Source organism: Pipra filicauda, unplaced genomic scaffold, assembly GCF_003945595.2.
Source record: "Pipra filicauda isolate LSUMZ 115617 unplaced genomic scaffold, ASM394559v2 scaffold41_size5083284_pilon, whole genome shotgun sequence".
NCBI lineage: Eukaryota > Metazoa > Chordata > Aves > Passeriformes > Pipridae > Pipra > Pipra filicauda.
In genome coordinates, this window is record NW_024104554.1 from 4,634,709 (window position 1) to 4,656,845 (window position 22,137).

At 38.8% G+C, this 22,137-nt stretch overlaps 1 long non-coding RNA gene across 1 annotated transcript in view; it reads right to left on the minus strand.

Moving 5' to 3' along the window:
- Positions 1-15,463, minus strand: part of LOC120324087 — a 50,516-nt gene extending 35,053 nt beyond the window's left edge. Inside the window, exons 1-3 of the long non-coding RNA XR_005565091.1 lie at positions 15,325-15,463; positions 10,308-10,469; positions 4,223-4,363 (exon numbers count right to left, since the gene is read on the minus strand). This is a non-coding gene — a long non-coding RNA (uncharacterized LOC120324087). The remainder of the gene's footprint in view (positions 1-4,222; positions 4,364-10,307; positions 10,470-15,324) is intronic.
- Between the last annotated feature and the right edge of the window lie 6,674 nt (positions 15,464-22,137).

A 22,137-nucleotide genomic window follows, 5' to 3' on the forward strand; every position in this document is an offset into this window, starting at 1 on the left:
TAGATACCATGCTTCAGAAAATACATAATAGAACTCAGGGAGCCCCAAAATGCTGCTGTGCTAAAAACATTTTATCCAGTTGCTTGTGTTTTCCTGATATTTATCTTGTTTAGGTTAGTTTAAATATTTTTCATGTTATCAACTGAAGCAATGCAAAATTTCGTGACCAATCCAAATGGCTGGGGAAAACTCTGTAGTTAAACGTGTTCCTGTTTTTTTACACAGCCTTACAAATCTCTTATTAGTGTCAAATTTAAGGCAGTCTTTGGGGAAGAGGAAAGACTAGTGTAGTAGCCACATTGCAGAAAAATTCCGGGATAGATGTTAAATTGTAGCAGATTGATGTAGATAATGCAAAGTGCACACAACTTACGACATTATTTTAATAGTGTTTCTGTATAATTAACAACTTCTCCTGATGGCAATTCAGGGTGCGACCTTCACTTATGTTGTGCTCTGAATTGCCCTTTGGAGGCAACTTTCTTCTCCATTACCTATGTAGAGAATTTGGGATTCCAGTATTTAACCTGGTGACCTAAATAAGGTTGCTAAAGTTAGGTATTGCTGAGCTCTCCTATAGAAACTACAGCCATCCTGTCTTTGATGGACATTTCCGAGACTGCTCGTGTTTTCTTTCCTGTTACCCTAGGACTGCGGCATCTCTGAGACTTTGTGCAACCCTACATGGGTCAGATTGATAATTCCACCCTTGTTTTACAGACGTGGATCTGAGTTACTGAGAAGTAAATATTACCTGAATTAACCATGGGTTCTAGGAAGAGCATTGCCAGCACATCAAGGGAGGTGATCCTGCCACTCAGCCCCAGAGAGGCTGCATCTGAAGTGTCCAGTTCTGGGCTCCTCAGTACAAGAGAGACCTGAAGCTCCTGGATTGGGTCCAGTGGAGGGCTACAAAGATGATTAAGACACTGGAACATCTCTCTTACAAGGAAAAGCTGAGGGAGCTGAGCCTGTTCCGCCTTGAGAAAAGGCAACTGAGAGGGGACATAATGAACGTATACAAGTATCTGAATGGAGGGTGTCAAGAAGATGGAGCCAGGTTCTTCTTGGTGGTGCCAAGAACAGGACAAGAAGCAATGAGCAGAAACTGATGCACAGGAAGTTCCGTCTGAATATGAAGAACTTCTTTACTGTGCAGGCAACCATGTACTGGAACAGCTTGGCCAGAGAGGTTATGGAGTCTCCCTCATTGGAGATATTTAAGAACTTTCTGGATGCAATTTTCTGCAATGCGCTCTAGGATCACCCTGCTTGAGTAGGGAGGTTGAACCAGGTGATCCACTGTGGTCCCTTCCAACCTTACCCATTCTGTGATTCTGTGATCCTACTGCTGTCTTTCATGTTGGACCCTAATAATACAGGCAAATATTCAAGCCCACATGGTCATTACTAGAGCTGTCCAAGCTCTTTTGTCCTGTATATGTGTTCATAAGAGACTACTTGCACAGGTGAGCATTTAGGGTATCTCAGCCTAATTACTTTCATATACACTCAGTTTAGAGCCTCCTTGATAACAAGAGTAGAAGATTTATTTATCCCAAAGCTGATAAGGAATTATTCAGTGAGTGTGTTTGATGTGGTACCAGGAGGAGGGAGTGCACAAGTAAATATGAATTAAAATAATAATTGCATTTCATTAAAAGGTCAAGATATAACTACAGTTTAAGCACAATCTCTGATCTTCCCAACATGGCAGAAGACTTCAGAAAAACAGGAGCTTTCAAAGAGAAAGCTCCATGATACTTTGTATTAGCTTTTCTCATAGTCATCACCAGGCTGCTTCCTGCACATCTTTTTATGCCTCTTCCTCTTATATGTCAATAAAAACAGATACACAAGGATATATCTAGAAGCTAGCCCTGTCTTCAACCCCATTTCTGTTAATTACTATCTGTCCATGGAATTTCACAAAGTGTAGAGTAAAGAATGTTGTATTTTCAGAAGGAATCAGCAAATTTCTGATCACTACACGTAATAAATTCTGGTTTATTCAGTTCAAGGTCTTAGGCACTGTCAGTTTACCCAAGAATCTTCCACCATCAAAATCAAAACCTGAATCTTCAAAACAAATTTAGGCAACTTCAGAGAGCAACTAGGCACATAAATTTGAGGCTGTGGACAAAATGCATCTTCTTGACACAGAACTTGAGAGCACTTGACTATGTAATGCACAATGGGGCACTGCCCATATTCAAACCAGAAACAGCATAAATACAGCCATTGTCAGGGCTGATTAACTTTGACTCAGCATTGTACCATCTGCACTTAAATAGCTTTCAACCATCTTCTAGGACTGGCAGAAAAAGCCAATGTTTACCTCCAAATTTTTGTGTAGGTATATCATATACTTTTCCCATTTAGGTAGCAGCAATGCTAAGCTGACATGTCTGTTTCCAAATTTCTATTTTCTTTCTCCAAGTGACTATTTCTCTTCTAATTCTTATCTTCCATAAACAGGAGTGAAAAACAGAAGGATCTTTTTCATTCACTGATGGGTCTTGTTTTTCTGGAAATCAACATTTACAGGGTAAGGCTATATTACATGAGGGACTACTCGACCGAATAAAACTTTCTGGCAGTAATTTTTCTTTAGGTAAAGTTAGAATCCATGAAATTTTGAATATGTCTGAATTGTTAGGGAATTCAGACATCCATGTACAGGTAATTTTTCACACAAAATTGTGAAACAGAGCCTTAACGAAGCACCTGAAATATAATTCACTTCTAATATAGGTTGGTGTCTAAAACTGAAGCAAAGAGCCCAGACAGAGAATAATGATGGCAAAACAGTGTCTACAGAAATTGTACTGCCTTCATGGAGATATCCATGTGGGGTACTGACTTTCTATTTGTCCTTCCATGAGCTGGGGAAAAAAAAAAAGAATTCTGAGCTGCTTTTCTCTTGTTCCAAGCACATTTGGTGTAAAGAAGAGAGATAGCTACCACACAGAATGGAGAGGAAGGTCTTACTTTATTATTACCCAGAGTACTGATCCTGCATTGTATTGCTACTGTCTCAGGTTGTCTCCTCATTTTACTTGTTCTTACTTGATGCTCAAAGAGGTTTCACTTTCACTCTGATAGAAGTTTTCATATGATCAGATTTTTCACTGCATGAATATACATGAACATACATTCATTCATGGCTGGGCTTCGCGAACGAAGATTTGGGAAGGCTCTATCCACATTTGTTACAGGCACATTGGTGACTTATGAGGCCAATACGAGACAGACATATCCGATTGCAAAAGGCACAGCAGAAAGACTCCTTAGATGGTGTATTCTGCAGAACACAATTCTTTCTGCGTTGCCTTTTCTCCTCGAGAGTGATCCTGCGTATGTTCTCAAAGGAGACAGCTGCGTTATAGATGGTGTTTCTCCAGGCCTCCCGATTTGAGTTCACAAAAAAAAGATTTGATTTCACAAAAGACTATGGCGTAATAAACACTTGAAGAAAAGTACAAAGATCAGTGTTTACAGAGCCATAGTGCTGTCTACTCTCTTGTATGGTTCCGAATCATGGGTCATCTATCGTCACCACCTGCGTCTCCTAGAATGCTTCCATCAACGCTGCCTCCGAACAATCTTAAACATCCGCTGGTCAGATTATGTGACCAATACATCTGTTCTAGAGCAAGCAGCTATCATAAGTATCGAGGCCATGCTGATGAGAACACAGCTGTGTTGGGCAGGTCATGTCTCCAGGATGAAGGACCACCGCCTCCCTAAGATCTTGCTTTATGGTGAACTTGCCACCGGCTGCCGCAAGAGAGGAGCCCCGAAGAAAAGATACAAGGACTCCCTGAAACAACATCTCAGCCTTGGCCAGATTGACCACCATAACTGACATGAACATACATAGTTGAAGTATATGTCCAACATAGGTTAGCCTTTGATTCACATGACCTTCCTGTTTTAAATAACCCACATATATGCTTATTCAGCATGACTCTAACCACAATTCCATATTAAGAACAATCTCACAAAAAGCAATGGAAAAAATAAGACAAAATAAATGGAGATACAGGTAGGCAAAGAAGACATATGGCCAGATAAGGTGAATCAATAATTAGAAGCAGACCTCAGTAAATAATTTACCTCCCACAAATATATAAAAGTTATAACTGTAAATTTTTAGCTATCCTATATTTCTCACATTATAAGCAAAAAATCTTCTAGTGTAGCATAGCATTCTCCTTACCACTCAGCTTTAGTGCTTTTCTGACCCCAAATACTCCATTCTGCAGGTTTGTATTGGCAATCATTCCTTGTTGGTACATTGATTAACCTCAAGAAGACATTATGAAGCTTCTTCTCCCCTCCTTTTTAGGTCAGGCACATTCTGAAAAACAGAGTATAAATCTGTGACATCACCAAGAATTTTAGTGCCTCTCACTAAGCAATTAGACTTTGACAACTGCTGATTGTGTAAATGGAAATGACACAGGCATATGGAAAAAGGTATATCTTCAAATGAAGTGCTCAGGATTTGTGATCATTCAACACAGATTTTGTGTTCTCACTCATTACACCTCCCAATTAAATAAACTTTAAAGTCACTGAGACAGTTGAAGGAGGAGGAGGGAAAGTAGCATAGAAAAGATAATTAATGCAAAGGAGAAGGTTTTTTTGTGAGATTTCATAAAACAATATCATATTTAAATTATTTTCCTATGTAAATTATTCTAAATCATATGGCTAAATGAGAAGGTAATTGCTTTACAAAGAAAATAGCATTTCATATTGCACATTTTATATATCCACACAAACATAATAGATTTACATCTGAAGTTAAATACAGGACACTGAAACATTTTAGGAATCCGAAAAATAGGCTTCCCTAAACTCATGTGTAAATCTAAACAACTTCTATAGATTTCTTTTATGCATGTATCAGCCATCCTAAACTTTTTGATGGGCAATACTTCATTTATACACACGCAAAGAAGGCAGCCAAAGTGATCTTAATTATCTTCATTAAAATCTAGGTAAGTTTAATAGAAAAGACATAACAACCTTTTTCCCGGAGAAGCTGTGGATGACCCATCCCTGGAATTGCTTGAAGTCAGGTTGGATGGGGCTCTGACCAACCTGGTCTAGTGAAAGGTGTCTCTGTTCATGTCAGGAGAGTTGGAACTAGATATTTTTTAAGGTCCCTTCCAACCCAGACCATTCTATGATTCTATGATGTGATTATTCTCATTAAACACTACCATCAGTTATTCATTGCTAAGTAAATGCAAACAAAATGTAAAATCAAGCAAGTTTCAAAGCATATCCAAGTTCATATCACAGCTCAAGCACAGATTTGACATCTGATGTCTTCTGGTAATAGGAACATCATCCTTCATCCAAATGCTAGGTGTTGAACTTGGAACTGTCTCTCACCCCCCTTCACCTGCTTGACAGTATCCCAATGAAGATGTGACTTTTCTGTTTTGTGAGTTTATCTCTTCGAGAAAATATGACATAATATAACAGTAAGTTCTGCATTTAAAACACTCCTGTTTTACTATTTAAGTCAGTAAAGGCCTGAACAAAAGCCATTAATTATCATTGATTTATTTCCTTCAGGTTTCTCCCTCCATGCAAATTGTATTTGTGGATTATCTTGCTCTTGATCTCAAGAATAAATTGAACGCCCATTGTCACATAAAAATGGGAGTTTTCTTCAACGCTTAGTGTTTGATTTGTCTGTTAGTGCCCCAGGAAAGCCGAGACCCTCATGCTTGACCAGTCTGTCGGTGTCCCGTTATGGGGATCCTTCACCAAACAGTCCCACTGGATCAGAGGGCAATTTCACTGCCCTTGTCAGGGAACTCCCTTATGCCAACAGCATAATGGAGACCCCTCAGTGGGTCTTCCCACTTTATTTGAGTGTGTTACCCTCTGCTGCCCAGGAAGGACCACCACTAACAGCTTAGGGAATAACACTCTTTATTAATATAAAACTGTGACAGGTTCAAGGATTGCCGGTGATAGTATCTGACTGCAAAAACATATTCAAGGCACAACACAGACAAGCTCTAATCCCAGTAAAAGTATTCAGCATGCATAGAGTACAGTTCTTACCCAAGAGGTGAGGAAGAAGATAGGTTCAGCCCATTGATGGATCCCAGCAGTTACTATGGAGTCTTCCCTCACTTTTTCCCCATTCTTGGCTTACTTTTATACTATTTCTTTATGTTTAGGTAGAGCTTGAGTGACTCTAGTCATAAATACCTTTGTTACTGATTGGTGTAAAAAATTCTCTCGCTTCACTTTTAAAGATACAGTCAAAAAAATATAGAGCACATGCCCAGTGGAAGGTGGTCACACCTTGGAAGCAGGAAACTTTGGGATGGAGGTGTGTGTTAATATTACAGTTAGGCTTTAATGAACCAAGTTCATCTGAGGAGAATGATTTCACCACCATTGCTGGCTCAGAAGCAGGACATCTCCTGTCTCCCTTGGCTGACAGGTACTGGGCAGTTTATCAGTTGCAAAGTACCATTGCAAAGTACCTCCCTGTAAGGATTACCACAGAGCCTGGCTGCTGTGTCTCCACTCCACCCTCTATTCCATCTGCCTTAGCAGGTGCTTTGCTGTGGTATGGGGAATGATCATGGAGCTGCCAACCGCATTCCATCCAGGGAGTAGTAGCTGCATTTTACCCTAAAATTTCTGTACCATTATAACTTCTGTTAGGGTGTGAATACAACTTCTCAATTTCCTCTAATTTTTACCCCAGCCATATTCTCTCACCCATACTATCTACTATGAAAATGCTTTTGTCTGTTTCTGCTTTTTCTGTTCTCCGACCAGTCCCAAAATCTGGTTTCTTTGTTCTCCTACTGGAGGGGAACATCCTTAAAGTATCAATTATTTCCATTTATCAATGGTAAACAGGTCAAGTTTGTTATTTCCCACTAAGCTAAATACTAGACAGGTAAACAAATGAGGGATTCTAAAATCTGGCAATTCAACAGCAAACCTGAAACTTTTTTAGAATATGTAGCTAGAATGTAAAATTCCCAAGTCACCAGCATCTAACTAAACACAAAAAAAGTTTAGATGAAGGAGAAACAAAAGGGACTTTTTAAAACGAAATTATAGTTTTATTGACTAGGATGGACAGGGTAAGATAGGACAGGACAGGATAAGTTAGGATAGGGTAGGTCCAGTTGGAGAGGACACACAACAATCCTCTAGTCCGACTGTGACACCGGTTTGGGCTGATCAGGGCTAATAGTAAAAGCATGTTATTAAGGGCATGCTCCAAATGCCTTTCAAATACTGACTGGCTCCTCTCTAGGAAGCCTGTTCCAGTGTTTGACCACCCTTGCTCTAAAGAAGTGCTTCCTAATGTCAAGCCTGAACCTCTTCTGATGCAGCTTTGAACCATTCCCACATGGAATTACATGCTGTCACTTGATACAAGGGAGAAGAGATTATCGCCTCCCTCTCCAGTTCCCCTCCTCAGAAAGCTTTAGAGAGCAATGAGGTCACTCCTCTGCTGCCTTCTCTTTAAACTAGACAAATACAAGGTCCTCAGCCACTCCCTAAAGGACACACCTTCCAGCCCTTTCACCAGCTTTGTTGTCCTCCTCTGGATGCACTCAGGTTCCTTCACATCCTCCTTAAATGGTGGGGCCCAGAATTGTTATATCCAACAATTCCTCCATTCACTAGACAGGTGACATTATCATTGAAAGATGTCAAAGGAGTTAGACATTTTGTTCTCAGATGTACAGACAAGAACTGATTCTGGAATTTTAATTCATTTCATTTAAGGGGTACAGAAATTATGCAATCATAGTTGTACTTGAGTGCCTCTGGAGTAGGACTAGAAACCAAACTCAAAAGAGAGTGGAAGGCAGCGGTGAATACATGTAGTTCAATAGACTAGTGGCTCAGTTTTATCTTTTTTTTATTCCCCTGGTAATAATACTACATAATTATCACAATGCACAGTGTTATTGGACATAATCAGTGGCATGTCTGATTAATGCATATCTTCTGGACATGTATCTGAACTTGATGTGATTGAAATGGCAACGCCTCCATTTTTCCTACGGGTTCGATCCACTTGCTAATCAACTACTGTGATACTACTGTGCCTCATTTCCCATTTTAACCTGTGTAGTTTAAATTTTCAGTCAGTCAAACTAAAGAGTCTTTAATATCTAATATTTCTTCCCTATGGCTCTTATCCCCAAGGATCAAGTTATTTCTCATTCATTGTTGCACAAATGGAGCCTGGGGGGTGACAAACTATGCCTTAAACTGAAGCCAGGTAATCCTCTGTGGAGTTCAAAGGAGTTCTGCTGTTCAAACAAAACCAAAAATATCCTTAGATGAGAGCAGATGATCTGCAAAAAATTTAGGAGCCATTTGTGTGACCTGGTCAACAGCACCAAACCTAACAAGAGAATGATATTTTGAACTTTCAGAGAGGTTTTGACTCTCTACTGCTCTGCCAGAATAAACCCACTCTTACCCAAACTAAGTAAGATTAGTGTATTTCAGTCAGGAATTGGCCCCTCCTGATATCCTCATACTCCATGAAGTACAAGGACAGATGAGCATCTCTTTCTGCTTTATCCTAGCTGGCAGCACTACCTGTCTCCCAGGAGCAGTTCATGGAGATCCTTCGTCCCCTTGTAAATAACCACTTCCGAGAGCTCAAAGGAGTCATTCTCCATAATTAAGACCTAATTCAATACCCACTGAAATCAATGGAAGTTTTTCCACTGACTTCAGTGTGCTTCAGCCTGAGCCCTGAAACCAAGAATCATCTGGTGACATTTGTGTTATATTAACCCAGCCTTTAGGAACTATATTGAGGTCTCCAACTTATTTCACATGAGCCACCAAACAGTAATAATTTTCAGACAGTGTCAACCTGACCCAGATTTGAACTGGCAATCTGGAGCTAGAAAGAACTATAATCCATTACTAGCCCTGTGAACCATCTGGTCACAATATCTCAAGCAACTTATATGGTACTTAGTAGCTGAGTAGCTCACTGACACTTGTACGATAAAAATCAGAATTTGTCTATGCACATACATGTATGCGCTTAAACATAATTAAGAATTTTCTCTCATCAATATAAATACTGATAAGAGACACTGATTTTCTGTTCACTAGGGGGTATTAAACTAATTAATTTACAGTATCTGTATTGGAGTGACAATCAGTAGGAAAAGCATAAGGACACAGTGTAAAATCCTAATAAAGGCATTGTGATGCCCTAGTCAGGCACATAGATATTTTTGCAAGAAATCTCCAGCACTACATGCGTGTGTTTCTTTTGAGTACATAAACACTTAGCCAAATACATTCTTTCTTACAATTATAGAAAGAGCTTGTTTTGATTTTACAAACGTGCCCACTAAGAATTGAGCTTGCTGCTTACACCCAGAATATACTAATTTCTGCCACCATCGTATGTTTATATTTCACAGAGAAGACAAGGGATGCAGTTTTCCTGTGTTTTGTACCTTAAACACTCATCTGTATTTAAGTGAAATAAGTGTCAAAGGCTACTCGGTTAAGTGATGCCATTTTAAATCCATTTTGCAGATGTGTGAATGACTAAAAGATGCAAGAAAAAGGAAGATAAAATAAAAGCTCCAAAGGGAGCTTTGTACATCTTGGACCATAAGTTTCCTCATTAAAGGTCATCTTTCAGACAAAAAGTATTTGGTCTTGAAATATTAGCAAGAAAGATAGTCATATGATTCAATGTATATCCCTTAATATTTTAATAATCTGCCTGGTCTCAAAGCCACACTTCATTTAAGCTATACTTTACAGTAGCAGTCAGGGTCAATTTATAGAAGAAAACTCATTAACAAAGTGATAGACGTATGAATATAAATGCACCACTCAGACCAGAAAAGGCAGTATATTTACTGAAGCCTTGTATTTATACTGGCCTTTACAAACTTATTTTACTAGTGTTATAATAACAGTTTAAAATTAAAGGCCGATGCTGCTTGGCACTCAGAGGGTGAACACATACCTGTATATTTTACTACAGAAATTTTAAATAAAGCATATGAAATTCCGTCTTATATAAAAGAAGATCTTATATCTGTCCAAGGTCCTAAATTTGCCCTCTTGAGTCCTTCGCAGTAATGTCACAGTAAACTGCAAGCAGGTTATCCACAAGTACGCAAGAATAAGCCTTTTGCTGTGTCTGACTTACAAAATAGTTCCAGTGCTAATACACTAATATTTCTATTCATTGTTCCTGGAAAAAAAAAAAAGGAGAGGTAGGAATAAATCTCTTCATTTACCCCCTTTACCACTTGTAAATTCTCTTTGTGGCTAATCAAAGGTATTTGATATTCATCTGCTTAATTCTGCAAATACTATCCATGGCAGCCATCTCTCTCCATTCATTTCCCATCCATCTGCTGATGACAAAAAGACCCAGTACAAACCAAGCAAGGTGAAATCTGTAGAGAGAAAAGAAATAACACTGTAACTAGAATAAATGATGGCAGCAGGAAACATTTTTGCTGACAAGTCATTCTTCAGGGCTTACTGAAGGAAAGAAGCAACTGTGGACTCGGATTCAAGACCTGACTCTCAGGTGGCAGAAGGGTAACAACTTTCTGTTACACCTCAAATACCTGCTCATAAAAAGCAAAAAAAATAAATAAATTTGTGTGTTAGAAAAGATTTAAACACATCTTGGCCTCAAAAATAGAATGTCATTAGAATATTTACCTGCTTCATGGTCAGATCTCATTCTTAACAATATTTGAAAGCATTATACACAGTCATGGTGAAACTAAGAAGGCACCAAATAAAATAACCACGCACTGGGATACGGCGGAAAACAAAAAAACCCCACATCTTATTAGATAATTGCTGAAATAAAAATTCTGCTTCAAGACTCTAAGAGAGTGGTTCATATAGGGAAGCCTCATATTTGAAGCCTCAAAGATTGCTAATATGCCTCAATCAGCCTTAGTGTGTTTAATTCTATGATAAGATTTGGTAAGATATTAAATAGCATCCCTTTATATTCCAGCTTTAAAAATATTTCAAAAATCAAAAGAGGGAGAAAATTAGCATCTTCCTCTTCTTAAGGTTTGTCATTGTTTTAGTACATACTCAGAAATTTCAATACAGCATTGGGCAAGAACCAAGTTATTTTTCACTATCACATGCTGTAGTATTTGTTTTTATGTCCATTTTTATTATAAAGGCAAGAATAAGGCACTTTTAATGTAAGGTAAGGATAAGAATTACTCGAAGATAGAATGCCTGTATTCTACAGATCATCAAATGCTTTACAAATATTAATGAATTAAGTTTCAAATCTATTTTACAGCAAAAAAAGAGGCAGAACAACCTGAGATGTCTCACTAAAGTTCACCTCACCCACCATGCCAATGCCCTAGCTAGAAATAAAGGCCCTAGGAAACCTGACTTCTAGTTATATATGCTAATCACTAGGCAAAATTCTGCCAAGAGATTCAGAGAACCAGTGAGAGCCATGAGCTTAGCAGACGTGTCACCTACTAAGGCCTGACTCCTGTGGCATTGCTGAGTCAGTCAGAGTTGCATCCCTGAAGTTATACCACCTGGACCTGTAGCCTTGAAGAGAGCAGTACAGCTAGTCATATGGTATGCCTTGATAAAGAAAGATAGCTTTGCCATTTTGGTACCAAACATGACTTTGGTCATGTAGCTCTCTTTACTTTCAAAACACCTTTTTTGGTTGTAGTGAGTTGACCTTGGCTGGCTTCCAGACACCCATCAAGCCACTCTATCACTCCCCTCAACAGGTTCAACTTCATTTATAACTCTTCTACCTCTTTCACGAAGGAGGGATGGGTAATGGGAGTTGTGGTCAGTTCATAACACTTGTCTCTGAAGGTCCTTCCTCCTCGCACTCTTCCCCTGCTCCAGTGTGGGGTCCTTCCGATGGGAGACAGTCCTTCATGAACTTCTCCAACATGGGTCTTTCCCATGGGCTGCAGTTCTTCAAGAACTGCTCTGGTGTGGGTCATTTCCATTGGGTATAATCCCTCTGGAATGGACTGTTAGAGTGTAGGTCCCCTGCAGGCCACAGATCCTGCTGCTGTGGGGGCTCTTCTCTATGGCTTCAATTCCTGGCAAGAGCCTATTCCGGTATGGGGTCTTCATGGGCTGTGGCTTCTTTCAGGGCACATCTATCTGCTCTGGCATGGGGTATTCCAAGGGCTGCGGGGTGGATATCTGTCCCATCATGGACTTCTGTGGGTTGTGTCTGTAAAGATCCATTTTCATGAATGAATCCTGAACTTGTTTGATTGATAGTATGCTAACAACTGTTAAGATTTTTCTATCCTTCAGTTACCTTGACCTACAATTAAAAATCAGGTATGAAGGGTATTCTGTATCTTTTATTTAAGATGACATATATCAGTAACACCTGTCTATCTATACAGATATATGGAATCATTCAGGGTAGGCTTTGACCTGCCAGAATTAAGCACACAATACAGCAGTTAAAGGTATGTCTACAGAAGGGGCCTGCCAATGGTCACATTTTCACTCTGTCCCATTTTGACCCTTCCAGATACAAACCAGTTCACATCAAAGTACCAGCTATGTGTTAAAAGCACATTGTTACAGCACTAATTAGCCAAGCTTAGACAATGATTTGACAGTCTGAGGTCTGCAGAGTGTTTGTTTTGAAGATATTTAATTATTCTTCACTGGTTTCCTCCTCAAGCTTTGTCTCTTGAACTACTCTGGATACTTACCAGTATGAAAACCTAGACTTCTCTGAAATGCATTTGAATTTTGACACTGATATTGTTCTATTGGAAAACAAACAATCAAAAAAAACCTAAACCCCAAACCAAACAAACAAAACTCCAACAAAATACAAACCAAACAAAACACAGACAAAATGGAAAGGAGGAGAGTGAGGACAAAAGCTGTCTGAAAAACTCAAGATGCCAGTTTTTGTAAGTTTTCAGATGTAAGCCTGAACAATTTACACAAACATCAGTATAGTCGGTTGATTCTGAGTTCTGGTACCAGGATCTCTACATCTCTTAAACAGTTGAGGGAGAGGATTGTCCCACTCTGCTCTGCACTGGTGCAGGTTCACCTTGAATACTGTGTGCAGTTTTGGGTACCACAATATAAGAAAGATATTAAGGCATTAGAGAGTGTCCAAAGGAGGGCAACAAAGACGGTGAAGGGCTTTGAGGGGAAGCCATATGAGGAGCAACTGAGGTCACTTGGTCTGTTCAGCCTGGAGGAGACTGAAGGGAGACATTGCACTCTACAACTTTCTTGTGAAGGGAAGAAGAGGAGCAGGCACTGATCTCTTCTCTGTGGTGACCAGCGACAGGGCCTGAGGGAATGGCCTGAAGGTGCGTCGGCAGAGGTTTAGGCCGGATATTAGAAAAAGGTTCTTCACCCAGAGGGTGGATGGGCACTGGAACAGGCTCCCCAGGGAAGTGGTCACACCAGCAAGTCTGACAGAGTTCAAGAAGCACAGGCACACGGTGTGACTCTTGGGGGTGGTCTTGTGCGGGGCTAAGAGTTGGACTTGATGATTCTTGTGGGTCCTTTCCAACTAAGCATATTCTGTGATTCTGAGTTGTCACGCTGGGACCTCTGAGATAGACCTGAGGTAATGCCCCAAGACTGAACTCAAAACTGGATTGGACAACAGACAATAGTCCTACAAAATTCACTGCAGGTACTACTGAACAAGAAAACAGGACACCTGAACAAGTCCAGAAGGACCGAAGTAAGGTGGAAATCTAAATGGGTCACTGTAAACAGCATTCTGCTTCCACACGTAATGCTGGCAAGTGAGAGAGGTTGAAAAATTGGAAAAGTTTTTGATTAGAGGTTAGATGATCACAGTAGTCCTCTCTGGCTTTAATCTTTGACTCTATGAATAAACAATGAGAGTATTTAGAGTGCAGAGGGAAACAGGGAAACCTTACCAGCAGGTGCTCACTTGGGTTCTCAATAATATTCACTGCTGGATACCCTTGCTGGTTGGGGTCCACTTTTAATTGGATGGTGCTGAGAACACAAAGATGGACAAGAAATGATCACATTTCCCTTGAAAGCCTGTGGAGGGCTATCACCCATTGCAACTGGGGCACCAGGAAATTTTCAGCAGAGTTTGCAGCCAGAGTTCTTAGTTGACAGCTTCTGTGTTTTTGGGAAGATTAGTGGAGATGGGCATGTGCTTTTTTTGGGTCTGAGGGAAAAAGGTGAATAGTACTACTGGGAAAGCTGTGTGAAATGTTTTTTACTGCCGATGCTTATTATGCTTGTGGTTGCAGTACATGCTCCTATTTATTAAGATTAAGCGAACTGCATAGCTATAGAAATATTAGGCAAAGGTCATTGCACGGAGGATGACTTTTAGGATCTATGAACACCAGAATGCAAAACCACTTAAGTGTTCACTTATTTTCACAGTGATCTTTGTTCTCCTGGATGATGATCTAAAAAATTTCATTTTTATAAAGGTGTAGCTCTCTTGTATGTCCAGCCTTTGCACTGGAATCACAGTAATGGTAAAAGAAATGTGCAGTAGGAGGGAAAGATGTTTGTCTTATATTTTGCCTATACAATGTCAGTCTCGCAAAAGAAAATGACATAGAGAAACCCCACACCAATACTATCTACTTAAAGATATACTGTATATTACTTTAAAAAGTATATGCAAACAGAGGCAACTTTTTGAAACAAAGAGATGAGTTAAAACAAAAATGAAGTATATTAACTATCTTTTTGGCATAAGACTGCAGTCAGACTATATTTCAAAAAGCCTCCTGCATTATTGGCCTAAGTGTCCTCTGAACTAGGATATGTACAACACATAGAGAAAGAGCAGCATCTGCTTAGCTTTCCTATCATCCCTCATCACAATAATTTAAAAAGTTATTTTCAAAGATTAAAGGCTTTATTACAAATAACAGTATTAATGAACAAGAAACAGTTTGGTTCTTCTATCATCATTTCAACAAAAGTACATACCCAAATGAGGTGAATCACTTCCCTTTGATTCTATCAGTCTTTTCTTACTGTCCTATTAACCACTTTATCTTGGATTTTACACATCACACTAGCTGAGATTCAGCTTTCACAGCTAAGCATTTTAATACCTTTGTGAGCTTGTCTATAAACAAATGACTGGGCACCTTCAGTTGTTAAGGTCAACTTTATGATTGATGAGCATAAAAATCCTCCCAGGAAATGTACTATCTAATTTTGGAACTGAACATTAAAGGACCACTGTATACAGAGTGTTAACAGAAAAGGAAGAAAACTTACGCTGCCATCACAGTGCTGCTAGCCGCCTTTTTTTCTTCTTTAACTCACCAACTCAGTCAGGGGGAGTAACTTTCTGTGTGAAAAAAGGTACATGCAGTATAGCACAAATTTAAGTAGCTTTAGCTGGAGGATTACCCATAGCCTGTTTCCTACAAATGTGTTGGATCACAGGTTTGAGTTTTATTAAGCAATACATCACTTATAAGTTCCAATTTATTAAGAAGTAATACATCAAAATATAATAAAATAAAGCCTTAGCTAACAACTATGTGATTGCTCAGCTACTTACTGTAGGGGATACTTGATTTTATACATACATGTAATCATAGGTAGAGCTAGTCAACTCTGCCAAAAATACCAATGTATTGAAATTGCAACTTTCCACAGAAGTCTACTAGTTTAGGTGAAACTTTCATTGAGAAAAGTTCTTGCTGTAGGACATAATTTCTGATCAAAATGAAAGAGAGAGGAAAGAGAATAGCCTTGTGGTTATAACAACCACAGGAATCCAAGACCCCTTAGAAAGACCCACATCAGGAGTCTGGTTCTCTTGCAGTCCAGGTTCCCCACTGGAGTACTCTAATACCGTATCCTCTCTTTCATCTTCAAAAAGCTGTGGCTTTATCTTGTGAAATAAGTAAAGTTTTTAAGTTTCACCAAACTGGAAAGCTGTTTCCAACACTATCCTCTTGTTTTCGTAGCATTTTGTAAAAAAATCTTTGTAAAATGAGTCCTGAGATCAACAAGGAGTTTGACTAAAAATAGTTTCATGTATGAATTTAACTAACCAGTTATTAACATAGCTATTTAGTTGTCTGATAATGTTCTATCATAGCCATGCATTCTTCAATACATGCCTAACTGTGGTATCCATTTTTCTTATATTTTTTACTTGTCCCACATTAATTTATACACAAAACATTATCTAATTAAAAAGAAAACTCCTATTATTAAGATGTATTATTCGTGTGACAGATAACAGAATTTAAGCAAAATTATTCTTTTTCTCCATTGGGTTACGTGTAGAAAACTCATGATGACTTTGTGATTTCACATCTTCATAAAAATTGTGTTTCCCATTACATGTTCTAATTCTCATATTAATATAAAGTTTAATTCTATAGTTTAGTACAAGGGAATTTAAAAAATATCAGATTATTTTCCTTTTTCAAACTTACTGGGAGTTTGCTGCTAGTAGAACAATAGAAACTTGGGGAGAAGAGGCAAGCAGAGACCTGCCACTTCCCATCTGAAGCCTAGGATGGAAATTGACACTCTATGCTGGAGAACTGCTAACAAAATGTATTATTCAGTATGTACAGGTTCTTAAAATAAAACAATAAAAAAAAATCAAAAAGAAAAAAGAAGGTAAACAAATATATATTGACACAAAAATAACTTCTCTTTGATTTACATAATCTGCTGGTACATCACTATCACTGTCTTTCACCATACAATTAGGAAATTATGACTAATGTTATCACTAAAAATTACTGAATTGGAACAGACCCCTCAGGATCATCGAGTCCAACTCCTTCGAGCAAAGGACAAGGCATATCAAAGGAAAGCAGAAATATGGTTTGGCCAGAAAACTGGGAGAGGCAGGGGGTAGGACTGGGAGCCTAGGTGACACCAATTATTTTTGTGTTCCTATTCCAACTTCAAATTCAGCCACTCAATAAAATAGCTCTAACTGCAGAAGCTCATCTCTACATTGAAGACCAGATGTTCATAGTGCGTCTCAGGTATGACTCTAGCTTTTCCCTCTTTGCAGTACCAAATTTACTACTGGCCTTAGTATACTCTTCTAGATACAAACACTTTATCTCTTTTATCCTGTTGACATGTTGAAGACAGACAGTCTTAACTTTTTTCTTTGTCTTGAATAATTAACAATGCTGGTACAATTTCCAAAAGCATCTTTCAAAACAAAACTATATTCTCTGTGATGATGCAATTACTAGCCATCAATAAAGAATCTATAAGAAAACTATATAAAATATTTAAATTGGAATTAAAATTGAAAGAGTAGGCTATGTACATATTTAGGCTTCTGCTTCAATAATTTATTATAATTGCAGTAATGTAACAGGGGAACTGCTGTGGCAAACATAGCTGTAGAATTACTATGAGAAAGTAGCAAGATTTTATGTAATAAATATGTTTCTTAAATACAAATGAAGCAAAAGAAATTGTAAATGTTATTTATAGTTTCATTGCAAGCCATGCGACTGAAATCAGATGGTGCAAATGAAAGATAGTGACTGTTTTTCCTTTCAGAGAAATGTCATTTATCTCATGATTTTGGCTGAGGCCTCTGCTTGCAGATTCCTTGGGAGCTGGTCAATGCCCAGAGAAAGGCAGGATGAAGTGGCTGCACACTCTGGCCGGGAGGAAACCCACCTGCAGCTCTGTGACACCGCCCAAAATATTCCTGCTATCCCTCCATGGCAGCAGACACAGGTGTGCACCCGGGGCTGCAGACAGAGCTGTGGCAGAGCTGTGACTGCCTGCCTCCCTCTGCAGGGAACTGCCACTGCAGGAACAGAGATCATCCAGAAAGAAGGAAAGCAAAAGAAGGGAAAGATGGGATGACAGAACAGGTGTCAAAGGACAGCCAGTAAAACAAAAGCAAAGGCCAGAAAACAGAGCTTAGCTCTTCTATTTAGTATAACAAAACAAGAGTAAAGCTGAATTACCTTCCTCTTTTCTCCAGCACAGATAGAAAATCAGGTGGAAAATAGAACTGTGCTAGGATGACACAAATTTTCTGGGCAAACAAAACAGGAAAGGTCGCACAACTCTTCACTGAAAAAGCTCTGTTTTTATCTCATGTAATGAATCTACACTACTTGTCTTCAGGTAAAAACATAACAATGGTACAGTACTCCAGTTTTAAACACAAACTATATCCAAATCACACACACACACATCTGTGGTGTAACTAAATGGACCCTGAGATCTTCCTCAGATGGCATCACCCCGAAGCTGCACACCTATCACAGGGATAAAATGCATTACACAAGGAACTGGAGAATGGCTGTATTTAGGCTGATTTCTGTGTCAAATCCACCAAAATTCACACTGAGGCCACTTGGTCACTCTGGAGGAGGAAGAGCGAGGACTTGAGATGTCAGCAGCCAGTGATTTGAGTGTTCAATGAGACATCCACCACTGGAGATTGGCTCATCTTTATCCAGCCTCTCACTTCCGTCACCAGAGTAATTACTAAAATAAAAGGAGATGTTCTCCAATTTATAGCTATGCATCAGATATCAGAATTTTGCCCAAAGAATCTATGATAATTTAGAGCACAATCCAGCTTCCACTGAATCCAGTGGTCTTCCAGTTCTCACAAGCACTTCCATACTGTTCAGAGGAATCTAAATAAAGACTGTAGCCCTTTCTGAAATCACAGAGAAGGTAACTCGCTCAGCTGGCTTCTTGCTAGTGCCAAACTGAAGATCTGAAAACTTAAAAAAAAATATATTTTGCAAAATAGCTGCCTTCAAAGTAATCCCAACTGCCAAACATTTTTAAAATAAAGTAAATTAGCTTGCAGACCAGGAAGCTGTCATCAGCTCATTCTTACTCTGCAATGGGGTTATGGGCAGTGCTGAGAACACACTCCAAAAGAAAGGTCTGTAGACCCAAGGCAAGGAGAGCAGCAGGGGAAGAAAGAGCTCTTTAAAGCATCCTGGTTTCAGCTTGGCTTGAAGTGACTGTGAGACAGCACCAGGACAGAGATTAAGATGGAAAGAGGGGATATTAGTTTTCCTTTGGGAGCTCATACTCAGACATTCCTTTTGGGACCAGAAAGTACTTGATTTCAACTGGTCTTAGAATCATAGAATCATTTAGGCTGGAAAAGACTAAGATCATTGAGTCCAACCATTAACCTAGTACTCCCAAGTCCACCACTAAACCGTGTCCCTAAATGCCACACATCTTTTAAATACCTCCAGGGATGGTGACTCCTTCACTTTCCTGTTCCAGTGCTTGACAATCCTTTCGGTGGAAAAAATTTTCTAATATCCAAACCAAACCTCCCCTGGTGCAACTTGAGGCCATTTCCCCTTGTCTTATCCCTTGTTACCTGGGAGAAGAGACCAACCCTCACCTTGCTACAACCTCCTTTCAGTTAGTTGGAGAGCAACAGTGTCACCCTGAGCCTCCTTTTCTCCAGGCTAAAGACCCCCAACCTGCCTCAGCTGCTCCTCATAAGACTTGTGTTCCAGATCCTTCTAAGGAAACAAAGTTTACCTGGTTTGCATATCTGAGTTCCACCTCCCTTCAGTAACTTGCGAATCATTGTGCCCGTTTCAGCTACCAGTAATGCAGTGTTGGAGGTATGAAGGCTGTAAATTCCTGCAAGCATCACAAAAGTCCACAGCCAGGTGGGGACTGGCAGGAGCTCAGGTGTCATTGGCACACCAAAACCATCAACGAGACAAAGCTCTTAGAAGAGCTTCAGCCACAGAGATGTTCAGTGCTTGTCTCTCCTATTAGCTATCCAACCAAATCCAAGGCAAATCCAAGGCAAAACCAAACTGACCACCACACTACATATTTTTTGCTATTGCTAAAGTGTGGTTGTTTTCCCCAGAAAGCCCTTTGAAGCCTTAGAGCCGGCAGTCTTCCCTGGCATGTAAATCTAATGAAACACCTTGCAAATTCTATAGGACATAATACTTCATTCTCTCCAGTTGGTTGTTCCAGAGCAGGAATTGAAATTAAATGCACACATTTCAAAATTTCACATTAGGCAATCCTAATCGCTATGTATTTACACAAAACATAATGAGTTCCACATCCCCAAGGGTTACATACTCTACAAATTTAGTTGCAGTAATTATTTATATTAAGAAGGTAACTTCACAGCCAGAAGGACTAGAAGTAACTTAGGTTCTGTTCAAAACTTTCTAACTGCTAGAAAACAGATTCATGGCCCTAAAATAAAAAAAAAAAATTAAAAGTACAAATATGTAAATAAAAATCCTTACAGTTTCAGATATTAGTTTAAATGACATTACACTGAAATCTGTAACTTCTCCCAAAACTTCAGCAGTGCTTCTCCCAGCACAAGCAATAGTGATTGCATTTTAAAGTACTGTACTTTTTCCAAATTATGGCTTAAATAAGAAATTCAACATGAAATTACAAGTTTATTACAAGACATCTTACCTGAACATATTTAGGGCAAGCAATAGAAAAGAACAGCTATTTTTTTTCTTACTACTTTATATGGTATTATGCAAGAACAATTTTCCTAGATTATCATAATTAAGCAATAGAGATTGTACTTTTGTTTCAGCAATAAATATTTTCACATTTCCATTTGCACCAATAAGTAGCTCAAGAAATATTTACATTCTTTGCACTATGCCATGTAAAAGCCATAATGAGAGTAAAACAAATTGCTGGGATCACTTTTCAGAGCCATAAAAGCTGACAATATTATTAAACAAAAAGTACAATTTTCTAGTAGCACTCATAGAAATCTGGACCAGAATTTCGAAGTGTCACTCTGGGTTTTGGGTGCCCAATATGCACAATTGTAAAGAGACATGAACTGTTGGTTTCACATTTTACAAATGCACATTTATTAAACAGATATCTCAGCTCTACATATCCAAAAATGGTTATTACAAAACAATGGTAACTGCCAATAACCCTGACTCTACGCTGTGCATTACCTGTACTTAACACTCTAATGTAGAAAAAACCAAATCTTTCTGTTATATTTTATTTATTTCATTGATAGGCAAAATTTGTCATCCCTTTTCCTTGTAACTATTTTTGGCTTTTATTTTTTACTTAAGTAGATGATGGTTTCCTGTGCTGTTTTAATCACCTGTTCTAAGATATGATTTGTTTTTTGTTGGAATCATTAACATAATGTAAAGACTGCAGCACAGGTATACCCCTTACCAAATTAATACTTTCCACCTGATATTCTAAGGCGTAATTATGATTTTCCTCCTGAAAATATACTTGCTCACTTAACAACAGTTAAACATTTTTCAAAAAGGCAATTGAATTACTTGTGCTTTCTTATCTTTTCCCTTTTTCCTTTTTTTTTCTTTACTGATCACCTTAGATCAGTAGAAAGCGTTACTTCTTTTTGCACAAACGGTCAAGCAAAATATGCAGATTTCCAAGAGAAGCAGCTGATAACAAAATTGGGCATTATTCTTTATTTACAGAAAATCTACCCCTTTTCCATAACAAAATTAATGCCAAAATAGCAGAGAGACTTTTTCTTGACATAGAGATTCAGGTCTTTTGAGGCAACCTCTTGCCAAAAGCTTTTTTTTTTTTTTTTTTATTCCTCAAGATCACACCGTAAGAGCTTTCCCTCTGTGCTCCTGTTGCGCTTAGCTGTCTCACTGTTTCACACAAAGCCTTGTCTCTGCATTTTTACAAAATCCTTGAAGAAAAACATGCAACTGAATGGTCTGGCTTATTTTCCAGATTTCTGTGTGGGTAGTAGTTTTCTGTTATTTACCAAAACAGCATTTCATTTTTCTTGGTTTTCAAAAGGTTGTTCTGTGCATCTTCATACTCCCTCCTCCTCCCCCAATATCAATTTTATCCTTTGCCTTCACAGAAGTGAAAATACCAATTTCCCCTATTGTGTGATGAGAAAGAAAGCAATAATTTCCATGTGATACAAATTAAATATGGATATAATTGCATGGGTTTTTTCACATCAGGGCATTTTTACCTCAGCCTAAATTGGTTTTGTGGCTGTCCAAGCCTGCCTCACTGCTTCCCGCCCAATTTGCCTTCAACCGCCCAGGACAGACATCT